This window comes from Colias philodice, chromosome 25 (assembly GCF_061535455.1).
Source record: "Colias philodice isolate Cphi_HAF_F1 chromosome 25, ilColPhil1 Martin Lab GWU primary, whole genome shotgun sequence".
NCBI lineage: Eukaryota > Metazoa > Arthropoda > Insecta > Lepidoptera > Pieridae > Colias > Colias philodice.
Window position 1 is genome coordinate 4,327,933 of NC_143110.1, and position 17,556 is coordinate 4,345,488.

Below are 17,556 nucleotides of genomic sequence, written 5' to 3' on the forward strand. Positions count from 1 at the left end.
ATCGACAATTATGTCAATTTTAAGTACTTTTTCAAGTAATTTTTTGCACGTAACACACCACGCACTTTTTCCTCTAAATGAAAATATCGAACAAGGTCATAAAGTTGAAGTCTCATGCATTCCTCGATCAATAATGGAGATATTTGGTAGTCAAATGCGAAACCGTCGGAATGGAAGTGGCTACTGGCTAGCTCCAATTAGCCAAGTCGTGCCTGGCTTCAACCGTAATTTCACTGTTAGGTTTGCCGCTCTATAAAAGAGCAACTATGGAGTTTCTTGCCGGTTCTTCTCCGTACATACTACTTTCCGAATCGGTGGTAAATGTTAAAAATATATAATGACGTATCAAAAGTGCTTCTAGAAGAAGTCTAATTGAATAAATAAATGTTTGAGTTTGAGTTTATAGCATCGACTTTCATACTTTAGACGCTTTTATACGTGCTAAAGCGTGCTTGACTAAATTGTAAAACATAATAGTACAATCGGAAATTTAATGGGAAAGGTTTTGGTTATTATTATAACTTATTTTCGTATTTTCGTACTTTCACTACAACATAGTATAAAACAAAGTCGCTTTTTCTATCTCTATGTCCCTATGTATGCTTATATCTTTGAAACTACGCAACGGATTTTGCTGCGATTTTTTTAATAGATAGATTGATTCAAGAGGAAGGTTTGAGTAAATAATTTATAAGGTTTTAGACAAAGCGGGCGTAGCCGCGGGCGGAAATCCAGTAAATATAAGTTGAGCACGGTATAAGGTATCGTATACATTTCAAAAGTAATTTTGAAAATCTTTAAACAGGTTACCCTTTCACCAGTAAAATTTACTTAATATATTTAATATTTAAGTGAGTGTTGCACCTAAATATAAAACTCGCGCAGTTTTTGCGATAACAGTTTTAGCTTAGCCACAGTCGGCTTATTTTATGGTTTAATTTGGCGCGAACCGCACAATAGCATTTAATTTATTGAAATAAGCTTTTTTGACATCTAACTACACTATTTAGTATTTACATATTAACGGGTAGATTTCGCATTGACCCAAAGTACTAATTTATGTCATTAAATCACGTAGAGAACTGTTAATTCCATCAAACGGGCTTAGTAAAAATATGTAGGTATCTTGTAATTAATAACAGAGCTTGTATTTATTAATTGTCGAACTAATGTGTCATAGAAACACGATCCAGCGGAATATACGAGAAATATAATATACTTTGCTACCGCGAAAACTGTATAAAAATATTATGTTCAATGACACTTGCCTTCAGATTAGAGCAGCCGCATCTTAAGCGCATCACTCACGGTGAAGATAATGTAAAATATATATTATTATCTTAGAGCATATTTCCGACTATCGCTCGCCATACAAATCCTATGAGCCATAACACACGACGAAGATAATATATATTTTACCTTCAATGCGATAAGCCATCTATAGGCCGGGAGATACTGACACAAAATTTCGGGTCATTTGTAACAGGATGGTGGTTCTACAGGGGTCTTAGTACGCAATGACAAAAATAAAAATGATGGTCAGAACGCTCATACCGGATACCTTAAGATACTGCAATATTTTATATTAGAGAATCTTAACATAAAATATTATACTTAGTATCTTCACCGTGTGTGATGCGCTTTAGACCAATACAGATTAAATTATCTTCTTTAGTAATGATTTTACTTCTCCTATGTACTAAAACATAAATTATGGTAGACAGGTTAGTTTCATTTATTATAATATCAGTAGTAAAATTGTAAATCGACGGCTTCAACAATATACCTGCAACATATAATGGATATGGGACAATTCAAATCAGTAGTCTTTAATCATATAAGTTAGAGAAAATGATTTTACTATCTATTATTAACCATTGTAACTTACCTGTATATTTTAATTGGATAAAAATAAACGAGAAAATATAGGTCAAAGATCAGAGAGAAAAATAATATTATTGAACAGTTGCAGCCTTCCGTCTTGATTCATTAAAATTTATAATGAAGGCCAAATTTACTTTGAAATGTGTTGTTTGTATTTTAATATTTGCACCCTTAAATTAAAGTATTTTTATTCATATTTCATTCATGAATTTCCGTCAAATAATACGGTATATTTATTGTATTCTTAATTAGATATACTTATTTATACAAGTGTGTTGTTTTCTGATTTTATTGAAAAAGTTGAAGGTTCGAGAATAGAAAACTTACAAAGTTTATATTATTTTTACTGTTTATCTCATCATTTCTCAAGATCTGTGGCTATGCAGTGATTATTACAATTATATTATGTAGATTTATACAAGTCTTTAGAGCGATACAAAGAATTCATTTGATGTTTTATTATTATGTTATGCCAGGACAATGACTTTGTTTTACATGTGAAAAATAAATACGTTTACACTTATCACAAACATTTATTGAAGAGAAACTTCTTTTGGCGCGTTGAGAGTAAAATTTCAGAGTAATATGCGACTATTTTGGTATCTTTGAAATTTCCCAAAGAAGTTTCACTTCTGACACGCGTGCTCGGCACACACGATCTTTTTTCATTTTAAACTGCAACAAAAATATGCAGAAACCATAAAATTCAATTTAGGTGTAGAACAGAACGGCACGTGCTTCGAATCCAATACAATTATTCCCTGATTGTTTTACTATTTCTTAAGTTCTATAAACTAGCGGTAATCCGTAACTCGTGCTCTCAGACGATACCGTTAATTACTGGCAAATAATTAAAAACTTCACTACCAAGAGATTGCAAGCAAAACCGCTTGAAAGGAGAAAATATATAAAGGATCCATTTTAAAAGAGCAGCTAGTTTTATGATTTTTTATTCATTCGAGAGTTTATAGTTAATTAAATTTATATCGGTATTTATAAGTAAATGAAAATATATCATAAAAGATATTCAAATAGTAATTGCGTCTTTTATATAATATATCTTATATATAAAATTCTCGTGTCACAATGTTAGTCTGCATACTCCTCCGAAACGGGTGGACCGATTCTCATGAAATTTTCTGTGCATATCGGGTAAGTCTGAGAATCGGCCAATATCTATTTTTCATATGTACCACGGGCGAAGCCGGGGCGGACCGCTAGTAAGAATATAATATTATGTCTTCAGTGGTCTGTGGTACCTACTTTGTGGCATGTTAAAATATAAATATTTTCAATATAACATATTATATTGTGTATTTTTTTGAAGTGAAACATCTTTAGGTGGGTTGAGGGTAAAATTTAAAGGTCACGTGATGGCAATACCGTCACGCTATGGAGTAAGGCGACGAATTCGGTATATTTGAATCTCGCCAAAGAAGTATCATTTCCGACACGTGTGCTCGGCACACACGCTTTTTTATATTATGTACTAGCTTTCCACCCGCAGCTTCGCCCGCGCAGTCAAAGAAAAACCCGCATAGTTCCCGTTCCCGTGGGATTTCCGGGATAAAACCTATCCTATTTCCCGGGGTAAAAAGTAGCCTATGTCCTTTCTCGGGTATCAAAATATCTCTATACCAAATTACATGCAAATTGGTTCAGTAGTTAAGGCGTGATTGAGTAACAGACAGACAGACAGAGTTACTTTCGCATTTATAATATTAGTATGGATTTTCATTTTACATTCGAATATGTAATTAACATTTCGAATGTAAAATGAATATATGCAATGTTTAAAGAGTTTATATTAAAAATAAAATGAGATTAGAACTAATCCTCCTTGGATTCTAGATTATTATCTAAATTCAGGTCGAACAGTCGTTAGTGTCGCGGGTCCATTAAATAGTAAATGCGAGAATGTAAATACGTGCAAGTAATAAGTGAGAGCGATTGGGGTATTTTAACATTTATTTTAATGGTATATAGGTGATATTCGCTTGAATATTGTAAGAAAATACAATGAAAAGAATATTATTCGAGGATGTGTACAATACTTATTCTTTTGTGGAAATAAATAAAATATATTTCTGGCCATTTTTCACAACACATCTACTGCCAATTACATCTGCAATTTAGTAGCGTGACGATAATTTATATACATACATTTTTTTAATGCAAAAACCTATACCTTTAAAGAATACTAACATAGTAGTTTCCTTTTACAAGGTAACTCTATCTAACGAAATAAATGCATGTTTTGAAATTTTCAGAATACGTGACTTAGAAGTTACCAGCTGAGATCTTTAGAATGTCTCTTGTTTTATACACTGCAAATAAAAATGAATAAAGTTTGTTCTCTGAATAATAAAGGAAAACATATAAAAAAATTACAAGTTTTTCAAATACATATTATTTTCTAGTGATTTTAGCGAAATCTCGCGCACTTCTAACTTCGACCACACGATTCCAAAGGGAACGAACACGCTCAAGCTTGGCCCAATTAATATTACATCAACTAATCCAACTTTATATAGACGAGTGCCAGGTGTTTTAGTTTTATTACCCGTCTTGATTATCTCGGGTTACATTTTATATTATTAGACCATAAGTTTGATCCGCAATTTTATCCTGATGATCGAATACATGACTGAAATTGAAAAATTTAACTGCAATTTTACTTTGCTTCATATAAGCATATAAGTAAATATTTTTCTATTATTACTAAACGTAACTGAAAAAAACAATACAGTAAGCATTATAAATTTTAACAATACAAAGAAAACAGGTTTGAGCAATGAGCTGCATCAATAAATGAAGTCTCATACAGAATCATAAGGTGCATATCACACTCACAGTATTACCATTATTTCCTACAGTAAGGAATCGCCTTTGATGTCGCGCGATGCCGCCGCCAGCGTAGGTAATGACGCTGCCACACGAAAATACGCTAGGGTTGCAACAAATGGGAAATAAAACAATTGTGATTATTAATATTATGATGAAATCTTTATTCATATGTACATTCAAAATAATTGCGATTATTAAATCTGATGTAATTATTTGTTCATAAATATATAATTACAGATATTGCACTGCTAAATATTATTTACGTGGACACTTTATTTTTGGATGTTCTTAATTGTATATTATAACATATAAGTAAGTAATGCATTCGCATTGGGATGTACAATCTGACTAGAAAATAATGAGGACAACATATATACATTGCTTTGATTTTAATTCAACAGATACAATTAATACAATCTTTCTGAAATATTGTTTCCTTCTGGGATTTCAATGTAGATTTACATCCGTAAACCGAACAGTTTGTGCGCGCCATAATAGAATATGTAAGTAGTAAGTACCTATGTATAATAAAATTATTACACAAAAAATACGACTGCGTCATCCTTTCGCGCTAGGTAAAGCAAACTAAGCGTGTTTGCTTTACGCGGCCCGCGTCGCCCGACCCCCGCCAGTTCCCCTCCGTTTCTCTGCACAAGTACATTCGTCGCACTACTGTAGGAAATAATGGTAATACTGTGTCACACTGCTTTTACAAGCTATTTTATTTAGCTGTATAAGGTGACTCCTGTCGCAGAAAGAAAACAATTTTTTATACGTTTAAAATCTTCAACGTCATCAACGTCATGCAAAAATGCATACTTTGAGAAATAGGTACTTTGTCGAGCCAAATACTTCATACTTATAACGAACACCATCATACCTATACAGGATGTTACAGATGTGGTACACATAATGATTATACACTAGATTTCCGCCCGCGGCTTCGCCCGCGTTTTCAAAGGAAAACCCGCATAGTTCCTGTTCCCGTGGGATTTCCAGGATAAAACCTATCCTATGTGTTAATCCAAGTTACCTTCTATATGTGTGCTAAATTTCATTGTAATCGATTCAGAAGTTTTTACGTGAAAGAGTAACAAACATCCATACATATCCATACAAACTTTCGCCTTTATAATAGTATTAAGATAATCCACAGAATATAGTTTTTAATTCTGACTTACGTAAATACTTACAGAATATTTTACTCCGAATCTTTTTTCTGTTTGATAAATTTTTAAAACTCTATGTATACATGTATACGTACAGCGGCCATTTAAAATTATGTTTTCATAGCTATACCGTATTTGCGGCGCAGTTTCGGTGAGTTGCGCTAATTTTTGGATGTAAATACCTGCGTATTTAAGAAAATATTAAATATTTTTTATGTCGTGTTGTTAAGTATCTCTTCTTAAGTAATCTTTACGTAAAAACCCATAAGTTCCATTGATCAAACGAAATCCGGGACAGCCTGTATAATTGTATATGTATAGAAGGGGTTTTTAACATTACTGCATATTTTACGGTATGAAAGCGCGTATACACGAAAGAGGGGAAACTTTGATATTGAGGCTATGTCACCTATTTTATTGACTACGTAAAAAGTTTATTCGGTATTTTTACCGTATTTGGTAAAAGGTTTATTCAAAAAGTCCCCGTTTTATAGCTTTATTAGTTTTCAGAAATTTTAAGCTACCTTACATTGAGGTTTAGGATTGAAAAGCAATTATTGTGTTTATTATGCAATTGGTCGACTTAATTAGTACCTAACGGTTTTGAAAATAATTTGTAAAAGTTCCTTGCAATTTTTCTATATACCTACAAGTTATATAATGATCAAATACGTAGTCATGGCGTAAGTATACATACGTAGGCCATGTAATTAAAAAAATTCTACAAAATTTGTGAATTATAATTTTATACATAATAATTAAAATTATTTATGTTTGTTTTCATAATTAGCTAAGGTTTTGTAAGCATTGCTTTCATAAGACTTTATCTTTTATTACACGTATTTTTAACCCTTTTATATTCATAGAACAATACAAAAGAAAAAACGGAAAATTCAATGCAAGATGCACGCTTCGCTTGACACACTATGGTCCCAGCGGCCGTGTACCAAATGGAATAAAAATCTTTGAGTCGCCAAAATGTTATGAAATATTATTTATAGATTTATATTAAGAGAAAGTTATTGGATTCGGATTCATAATTATTTCCAGTAAGATTATAAACATATTGCTTCGAAGCTTTTAATTGCATTTTTGTAGTTCTTTTATACTGATTTGTATAAACTTCAAACTTTATTTCAAACCTAATTTAGGTTTAAACAGCCTATCAAAATACTTAAAAGGACACGAGATCGAATCCCAAAACTGTATTTTTTATATTCTTTCGATTTTTCCAACTATGCCAATAGCTTATTTACTTAGATAGGTATGGTTTTTAATAAGAATAAAAAAATAAGCAATATTATTCCAAAGATAAATACCATTATAAGCTTACAATAGTGCAAGCATTAACAGTACGTTGTTTACGGCTCGACAAAAGTGCTGCTGAGTATAATTTCCCGTGAGAGCCTTCTTCAAAAGACTCTGCTATAGTTTACATGTTTTATTCTCAACTTTATTACAATCCTTTGAACGCTATTTCCTATTTTTGTTTGATAAAATAGTTATTTCGTTTGACTAGGAGTTTCTGTAGAATTCATATACCTAGCACAAAGTAGATAGTTAAAAAGTCAATTTTATAAGTATTAGTTCAGAATTCAATCCAAATTTGTTCGGACGTTCTATTGCGTATACGTAACAAACTTCTATTTTGAACAAACTAATATCAATTTCATATTATACATTAATAAAAAATATACTATTAACTATAAATAGTAAGGTAAGTAAGACCTTTCCAAAGGTTAAAAGGTTGTAAAGTCCTTGCATTTAAATATTACTCCTACAAATAACTCAAGATAACAAAATCATCAATTAAACGTTTTCTTTTATGAAAAACAATATTACTTACATGTGTGGTCTACCAATAGAGAGTTATATCACTACATAGTATAAAACAAAGTCACTTTCTCTGTCCCTATGTCCCTTTGTATGCAATCTTTAAAACTACGCAACGGATTTTGATGCGGTTTTTTTAATAGATAGAGTAATTCAAGAGGAAGTGTTGAGTATATAATTTATTAGGTTTTAGACAAAGCGGGCGAAGCCGCGGGCGGTAAGCTAGTAATATTCTAAAGTAATCGCTTTGTAAAGTTTAAACCTTTTTTACATGACAAAAAGTACAACAATCTATACTTGAAATATCAATTTATATTCTCCGTAAGTACACATGTGGCAACATCACATATTCCATAAAAAAGTACGTAAGAGATTGGATTTTCATATTAAAATATGTAACACGCGGCGTCGCTCATTTGTTTTATATTGACAACACCCGTTTTTCATGCAATTTAAAAGATGGGCTTTATGAATTCTTGTATATCATGTTACTTTTAATGTCGATACCTATACACGTAAAAAAATATGTCCGTATACCGAATATAATATTAATAACAAAAAAGAGAGTAGAGGGAGAGAGTAAGACAACACAAAATTACAAATGTCTTTGAACAAAACATTTTATTCAAGATACAGTATAAAAATAATTTTTAAGTTGACTTAAAATGAGTTACGTGATATATTAAATAAGAATTTACAACTTGTTCAAACCCTCAAATCCAAATGAAACAATATAAAGACAAACAATAACAATAGATATTGATTTTACATCGCTCGGGAATCGAAGCTATGACCGGTCGTTCATCAGTGCGGCTTACACGCTTAGCCGGCTACACTGAAAAATGACTGAAGTATCTCAACTTTTCTTAACCTCTATTGATGTGAGAAAAATGGATGTGGTAAAATATCCAAAATATATGAATTATACACCACCTTCGATCGTTTTAATAGATTATAAATTTTTTAACTTATATTATGAATATTTTACCGCATCAATTTTACATCTTGTGGAAATTATATTATAATAATTATTAGTACTCTAAACTCGTTTAGCCTCTCCGTAATGGTTATCTGAATGATACAGAAGGTACATACTACACACACACACACACAAATGACTATAAAAAAAACTATCTATTACATGCTATTACGTTAGACAGAAAGTGATGTGATGATGTGAAGTTTGTTTTATCAAAATACAACGTATACCTAAATCAGTAGTTACTTGCAGCCTTGCCTGTATGAATAAAGGAAAATTCCTATTAGAATTAACTCAGTGTAAGACTCAACAATTTACATCCTCCAGAGATCATACCAAAAAATTGCCGCATTGAAAGAAATTATATGAAAGATTAAAGAAATAAGTATAAGGATAGTAAAGGTAACGCGAATGCTTATGGTTCATCACTTTCCCTCAGGTAACCCGCCAGCTCGAGTGCCTGGTTAAGCGATAAAAAAAACTAAAAACGCCCAAAATCTTTAAAAAGCGCCTCCAATATTCGTACATCTCGTCATTCCCCGTGGTCACGTTACAGCGTTGCCATGTCGTATTGCACCATTTATTGCACATGTATTGCTATCAATTTCACTTCACGAGTACTTGTTGCTTGGCACAGCTTTAACGAAGCTTTATGGCGATTATTGGTTATAGTATATAGGATTTTCTGTAATGGTACGGTCAGTGCAGATATCTCTACTGAGATAAGCGTCACCGACATTCATTTAAAACTGTCCTAGAAATTCACCCGCGGCTTCCCCCACGTTTTCAAAGAAAACTCGCATAGTCCCCGTTCCTGTGGAATGAACGAGATAAAAATGCCTATGCCTCATTCTGAGTCTAGCTACCTACATACCAAATGTCGTTATAATCGGTTCAGTAGTATTTGCGTGAAAGAGAAATAAACATCCATCCATCCTCACATACTTTTGCATTTATAACATTAGAAGCATTAACACAAAGGACATCCCAGAAATCCCACAGGAACGGGAACTATGGATATATATATATGGAAGGATTTTTCTTTGAAAAACTTGGACAAAGCCGCTTACGGAAATCTACTCGTTAGTATGTATATGTATAAGTAACTAGCTGCTCCGCGCGGTTTCACCCCCGTGGCTCCACTCCTGTTGCCCGTAGCGTGATGAAATATAGCCTATAACCTTCCTCGACTATCTAACACCGAAAGAATTTTTCAAATCGGACCAGTAGTTCCCGAGATTAGTGCGTTCAAACAAACAAACAAACTCTTCAGCTTTATAATATTAGTATAGATGATTATATTAAAGTAATAATAAGTACCAAAAAATTCATGAATACACTTCAAAACATGGTTTCATAATACAAAACTTTTACCGACTTTTCACCCGTAAGCTTCGTGCATACGAGTTGAAAACTGTATGAAAGCAACTGCAACTTTAAACTCCCGAGATTAAAGGAGCGAAATAAAGAGTTTCCAATTTTTAAGCTGTTATTTTGTGTTTTTACATTTTTCGCTAATGTACTGTTGTTATGTTGATTCTGTTTAGCTGTTCATTTCAACTTCATTGTGTTTGTTTTTAAACATCACGAAAAGTTTTAGAATGAAATATTTTGAATGTAAAACTAGTATTTATTATTATTATTAATTGATAGGCTTTTGTCACGTATCTACATGTTACAACTAAATGTAGCGCCACCTTTCTAAACAGCTTTTTGCTGAAGGCATTTTCATAATCAATTAGACAGTTTATTTATATTATATACATATTTTTATTGCACACATTAATTACAAGCATAAGCAGGATATATTATATGATTAAAATAGCGGCTTTATTGTTGATTTACATATTAATATATCCTATATTGCACACATAAAACGTTTTACAAAAGCAGGTAAAATATGCAATTGGCAGCTTTATTACTTAAAAGGAATTTCTTCCAAGCAACCAGTGCCAAGCAGAAAGTTATACAGTTGCAAATTTGGGATGGTAATAATTTTGGAAGATATTAAGTGAAGTCCCATGTCCCCTAGTCCCCACTAGATGCATTAAATACATCTGTTTCGCTGATCGATTTTCTTTAGGGACAAGTAGGTGATAAGCCTTCTGTGTCCTACCAGACCGAGACCTTTTTTTTTTGTCTCCACCGGGAATCGAACCCAGGACCCCTCGGTGCTACGCTCACACGTTAACCACTGTACCAAGGAGACTAAGGAAGATATTACTGTTATTTAATTTATTTGCAAAATGTTTCATTTTAATCATACTAGTGCATATAAAACCCCATTAGAAGTGACTCCTAGATTAATTAAAACTAAAGTCTAACTAACCCAGAGGCCAGTATGATAAAAGCCACATAAGCTTTACAACAATGGCAGTTAGTTTCCATTCATCGCAATCGGTCATACCACACGCTTCTTCATTGATGTTGAGAATCAGTTTTAGAAATAGTAATTTACATGCCTTTGTAGAAGATCCTAGTTTTATATTACGAATCTATACTTATAATATTATAAAGCTGAAGAGTTTGTTTGTTTGAACGCGCTAATCTCAGGAACTACTGGTCCAATTTAAAAAATTCTTTCGGTATTAGATAGCCCATTTATCGAGGAAGGCAGGCTATATATCATTACGCTAAGACCAACAGGAGCGGAGCCACGCGAGTGAAACCGCGAAACGCAGCTAGTGCTTAATAAAATGTCACCTATATTTTGTACTGTCAGCAGTGGAAGAACCAATTAAAAACGGGAGAAAAAATGCAGTAGTGCTCTCACTCTTTATATTATCCTAGCTTTCTTCCCGCGGTTTCGCCCGCTTTGTCTAAAACCTAATAAATTATATACTAAAGCTTTCCTCTTGAGTCACTCTATCTATTTAAAAAATGAACCAAAATTCGTTGCGTAGTTTTGAAGATTTAAGCATACCACCCTATGTGCCTATTTTATACTATGTAGTGATAAACTCGGTTAATTGGCACTCATATTTGACTGCATCGAATTTACCTTATAAACTATTTTATAAAGAGAAGCTTTCCAGAAAAGACTTTTCTTAACAATATGGCCGACTGAACCCTCAAAAGACGGCATCACGGTCAATATACTCAATATACTCCTGTCCTTTAACAGGATTTGGGTGAGGTTGATAATTTTCATTCATATAAAATAGAGGTATGTTTTAACCACAGATCACAGAAACTAAAGGGATTTAACTATACATTTTTTTAGATTTTCTTCTCTATTGTTATAAATAAAAGTGAAGAAACACTTTAAAGAAGTAATCAAATGCACTAATTCTCGTAAATCCGTTTTCAACTCTAGTCAAGTAAGTTTGGACTAGTTTTGTATTCCTGTGAAAGTTTAAGTTAATATTTTAGTGTTGAAGGGTGCTTGATTTCTTAGTATTTTAATAAAGAAAGTAATTTAATAAAAATATATAGTAGGTATTGCTTTTTTCATAGAGCTTTAAATGAAAACAAAATTATGTAAATAACTAAAGTACTTAAAGACACTTTAAACAAGGTTAAAACAAAACCTTTAAAACAGAGCTTAATGACGTCATGGTAATTAGTAACATAACGTTCAATAGTTTATATGCAAGTATGTATTTTCATAAAGAATTAGACCAAATATTACGTAGCGTATAATAGTAAAAAAACAATGATAATAGAATTCATGAATTTTTCCGCCAATATAACCTAATAAGTACTTAATATCTCCCTTATTTGCAATAATATTATGTTAACATTGTCGTTTGCCTTTATCGTCATTTCGCGCGTAATTCCCTTATGAAATGGTTTTTATTCAACGGAAAAGTAATAGATGAGACAAATATTTGAGTCGTAAAATATTGGGACATGAAATTGTTTTGTTCCGAACACAGGGTATCAATACGTATTGACGATGTTGGATGTACCTAAGCTTAGGAAAGTGTTATACGCTTTGCCAAGTATTTTTGACAAAAACTATTGTATGTTAAATCTTTTTATTATCTTGGAGTGTTCTTAAATCTTATATTCAGGCGTGATATACAATTATTTAATATAGTCCGTTTTGAAACACTTCGACGTATGTTGGTTTAAGAGTTTTGTTTCTGCGGTGTATGTTATTATATTTTAGTGATATATTTATACGATGCACTCAATGCTTAGGCCAAATTTCGATGCAAAAATAGCTTAAAAGTGAGAAATAGAGACATATAGAGTGAATAGAGAAATTATGAAAGTTTCCCCACAAAAATAATTATAAAACTATTTAATAATTGTATAACCTCGGAGACTAATAATTATCAATATATTTTATGAAACACGTACAATTTCATAGGAAAATTGGGATTCAATTATTCATAAAATATAATTGATTAAAACACAATGCAGTATCACTAATTATATTTTGATCTGTGAGTGACGTCATAAAATTTAATTTAAATATAATGAAAAGTGGTTCGTTATTTTAATTTTAATTATATATTTGGTATTTTGAGTGACATTATAAATTTGTATACGTGCGGAATATTTGCAGCATGAATATTAAACCCGAACAAATATATTTTAATAATATATGTATTAGTTGTACGCATTAATTATACAGAATTACACACAATAATTATTATGAGACAAGGCTTTGGTATTAATTCCTCCTATCTTTAAAAGCCAAATTGATTTAGCATCAAAATTGAGCCTAGTTCTAACTATTCGTTTCTTGGTATATATATTCATGTGCAATTCGAAATATATTTTACGACCTACTAGACTCATATAGTGTCATCAAAATCAGTTGAGCTTTTTCAGAAGTTTAAAAACATTGTGATGATTGTATTTATATAGAAGATATAATAAATAAATAAATAAATATATATACAGGGTGTCCCAAAAAGTAGTGATGAACGGAAGCTGGGAGGTAGAGGACCTAGAGGGCTATCCGAATCACTCTCATGTATGTTATGCGATTTTTCGTATTTTCGGAGTTATGACATTTTTTTCAATTTTTTATCTATCGCTGAGTACGATGAGATTTTTATTTATGTTGACATGAATTATTGCGCTAGATGCTTGATTTTTTATGTGTGCTAAGCTGAAAGAGAGGCCAATTCAGTATGTTAACATTTACTATCGTTAGATCTTTGAATGGAATAAAAAAAGAATTAAATGCCAAGAAAGATGAAATTACCCAGTATGTTCACAACTTCAAGGGCCCATAAAAAAATAAAGTCACATAAAAAAAGTTTTCCATCTGGCTTTTAAAAACTTGCTCTATCTATCAGGTAGCTACCCTAAAAATTTCATTTTATTATTCAGAAGGCTTCAATCGAAAAATTGAAATCTAAATATGGTAAGTGCAAAAATTTTATTAACATGATGATTAATAAAAACAAATTAAAACCAAGAAAAAGGTGTTTAATTACCAGAAATTTTTAAAATGACGCCGCTGTTGCTCAGTGCAAGTGCGAAAAATCGCATAACATACATGGGGGTGATTCGGATAGCCCTCTAGGTCCTCTACCTCCTAGCTTAAGTATATCACTACTTTTTGGGACACCCTGTATATATCTTCTATATATGGTTGATGAGATGGTTATCTTCTATATATATATATATATATATATATATATATATATATATAGAAGATATAGCAAATCAAATCATTTATTTATTTAAATACTAGGTTTTATGATACAAATCTAAAAGACGTTCAATTTTCCCGCCATTTTGTCGGCCATGTTGGTTTCCCAGATTGAGAAATAACAGAAACTTATATAACCTTTATTCGTGTATTCTTAACACTAGAGCGCACGCGCGGGGGACATAGGTCACATAGGTCACCCAGTGCTATATATTGCTAAATATTTTTTTAAACAATCGTGCTTAAGTGTTGTTGTCTCAGGTATTCCCCGACTACCAATCACCGGACATTTTAGCAGCGTGTCAGCTTCCTAGGTGCAACGAAGTGTACTCTGCGAAAATATAAAAGTACATGGGTGACGCATGTCCCCCGCGCGAGCGTTCTAGGAAGTTTTTGAAATCATACAATTACGAGTGAAAATCAAGTATACCGCTTTTATTTTTTACTGCTCTTATGATCAATTTATACTTTTAAGAAATTATTAATATATGGGTAACTAAAATCGAAATAAAATACTCATATTCGAGTGCTAGGACATACTTATTTTTTATCCATACTAATATTATAAATGCGAAAGTAACTCTGTCTGTCTTTCTGTTACTCAATCACGCCTAAACTACTGAACCAATTTTTATGAAATTTGGTATGGAGATATTTTGATACCCGAGGAAGGACATAGGCTACTTTTTATCCCGGGAAAATGACGCAATCCCGGAAATCCCACGGGAGCGGGAACTATGCGGGTTTTCTTTGACTGCGCGAGCGAAGCCGCGGGCGGAAACCTAGTTGAAAATAAAATTTTATTGGATAAGAACAACTTATTCTTAAACTTTATAATTAGATGATTATTTTTACCAAATTTGTAGTTTCCAAAGTAAAAAAACTGATTGATCACAATAAGTAATAAATTAGTTACTTTTCACAGAGGTTTATGTTTAGCTCATAATTTAAGTAAAATGAGAAAATATTGATATTTTTTTTGTTTCATCACTTAAAAATAAAGTTGATTCATAAATAAGTACTTCGTTTACTTTTTTAACTACGATTTTTATGAAAAAAAACGTGCGTCGTATTGGGTGACATATGTGACCCACGCGTGCACTCAAGGAAAATTTTAGGCGCGAGCGCTCTAGTGTTAAGATATTTTCAATAGTGTAACAGAATCTCGTGACCGCGTTTCCGAGATATTCAAGGTCGAACGATAGAAAATCAATAGGTATATCAGTGTGTTCCAATGACGTTGATATCTTAAGTTGTTTGGTAAAATATCCATAACTATAAATAGGAAATTTAGGAATATTATTAACACTTAATATTTATAATATTAGCAGAAGAGTTTATTTCTTTGTTCGTTTGAACGCGCTAAACTCAGGAACTACTGGTCCAATTTGAAAAATTATTTTGGTGTTTGATAGCCAAGGAGCGGAGCCACGCGGGTGAAACCGCGAAGCGCAGCTAGTAAAGGAATATTATATTAAAGCTACATTCTACTTTATGTGTGTCCCACGCGATCTAAGTATATATAATTTATCAGGTTATAGACATAGCGGGTGAAGCCGTGGGCCGTGAGAAAGCTAATATAAAAAAGCCAACACGATTACATTTAGAATTTATTGAACAAAGAGTATGTAGCTATACATTTAACCCAAACTTAATTGCCAATACATGCATAATATAATTATTAATAGATTATTTCCTGCCTAAATGTGATAAGCTGGCATCTGTCAAATTAAAGCAAATAGAGGGTTTATTGCCCCCGCATTAGGCGTAATGTTATTGAGCCGATGTTGATTACGGTCGAATCGAATAGAGTGGAGTGAATTAAATACTGTTTTGTGAAAGTGCCTGGATATAGAAACGGCTAAAAAATATTTCATTGGATCATTTGTTAAGAAAAATAGAAGTATGAGAAATAAAAAGTGTTTTATTTCAATTGTAGTGCACTTACATTAAACGAATGCTCATTCTAACCCCAATATGTCAAATTCGTTTAGTTCGAAAATATTCTATGCAATGTTTTTATACTGAACAACACTGAATACGAGTTTTCGTTTACATTAAAAGTGATCGAAAGAATGCTCTAGTTCTAGCTCTATGTAAATGTACCATTAGAATGTCTATTCCAATATTATTTACAAAGAAAGGAATGATGAGGATTTCTACAAACTATACTTAAAATTACCTTGTCTTTTCCTTCGTCTTATCAAAAGTTCCCAGTAATACATTAATTTCAACTATTTTGAACCCTAATGCATTTTATAATTAAACATCTAAATTCACCCAGTAAAGGCTGATGAAAAGAATAGATTTAACTAACATAAAACTAAAACAGTCCATTGAAAAGCTTCACTTGAAAATCGTCGGTTTTCGTCGTATTGTTAAATATTGACTGACATCCAATTATGCAACGGTACGGAAACCTAGATATTGACTACAATGTGAAATCATGTATTTTTTTTTATTTTTTATAGTGCATCAGAAAATTCGAATTGCTGATTCAAATTGGAGCAATTTCTTTTAGCATTATTTTCACCTATTTCAAGATTTGTGAAGAACATATTGTGTAGGAAAAGGTTAAAATGTAGTAGTAATGTGTACCTCAAACAATGTAATAATTAAGATAAGTACCATTATTTTTTAGTTTAATTTTAGTTTGCATTATACAGTAGGTACATAAAAAGTGGCTTCATCTCGTATACATGATGATATTTTCCATAAAAAACCGCACTTACGAGTATGTTTCACAGTGCTTTATGAATAGCGAGTCTAAAATTGTTATTTTTTTGCATAACATTTATAAAAAAAGGGTTAGGGTTGACCAATAAATGTAAATCTTAATATGTAAAGATTTATTAAAATAAAGAAGCATACTGCTCCATCGGTTTTCTTTATAGAGAAGAAGGTGATCTGCATCCTGCCAGACTGATACATTATTCTGTTAGTCAGTACCGGTAACCAATACGGAATACCCCTTCGGTTCCACACACACATGTAAACCACCGAACCAAGGAGGCTGAATGCCTGTTTCGAGTACAATAATTTATAAATGATTCCCGCACAATTTACCTAACCACATGATAAGCTTGACGTGTGACATTTGAGCTGGTTCAAATTAACATTCGCGATTCTGTGCGGGGAACAGCGAGATGTAGATTTTGTGACGTCATAGATAAGTAAGTATCTAATGTGTTTTATTGAAGGCGATATCTTGAGAGCACTTATAAGAA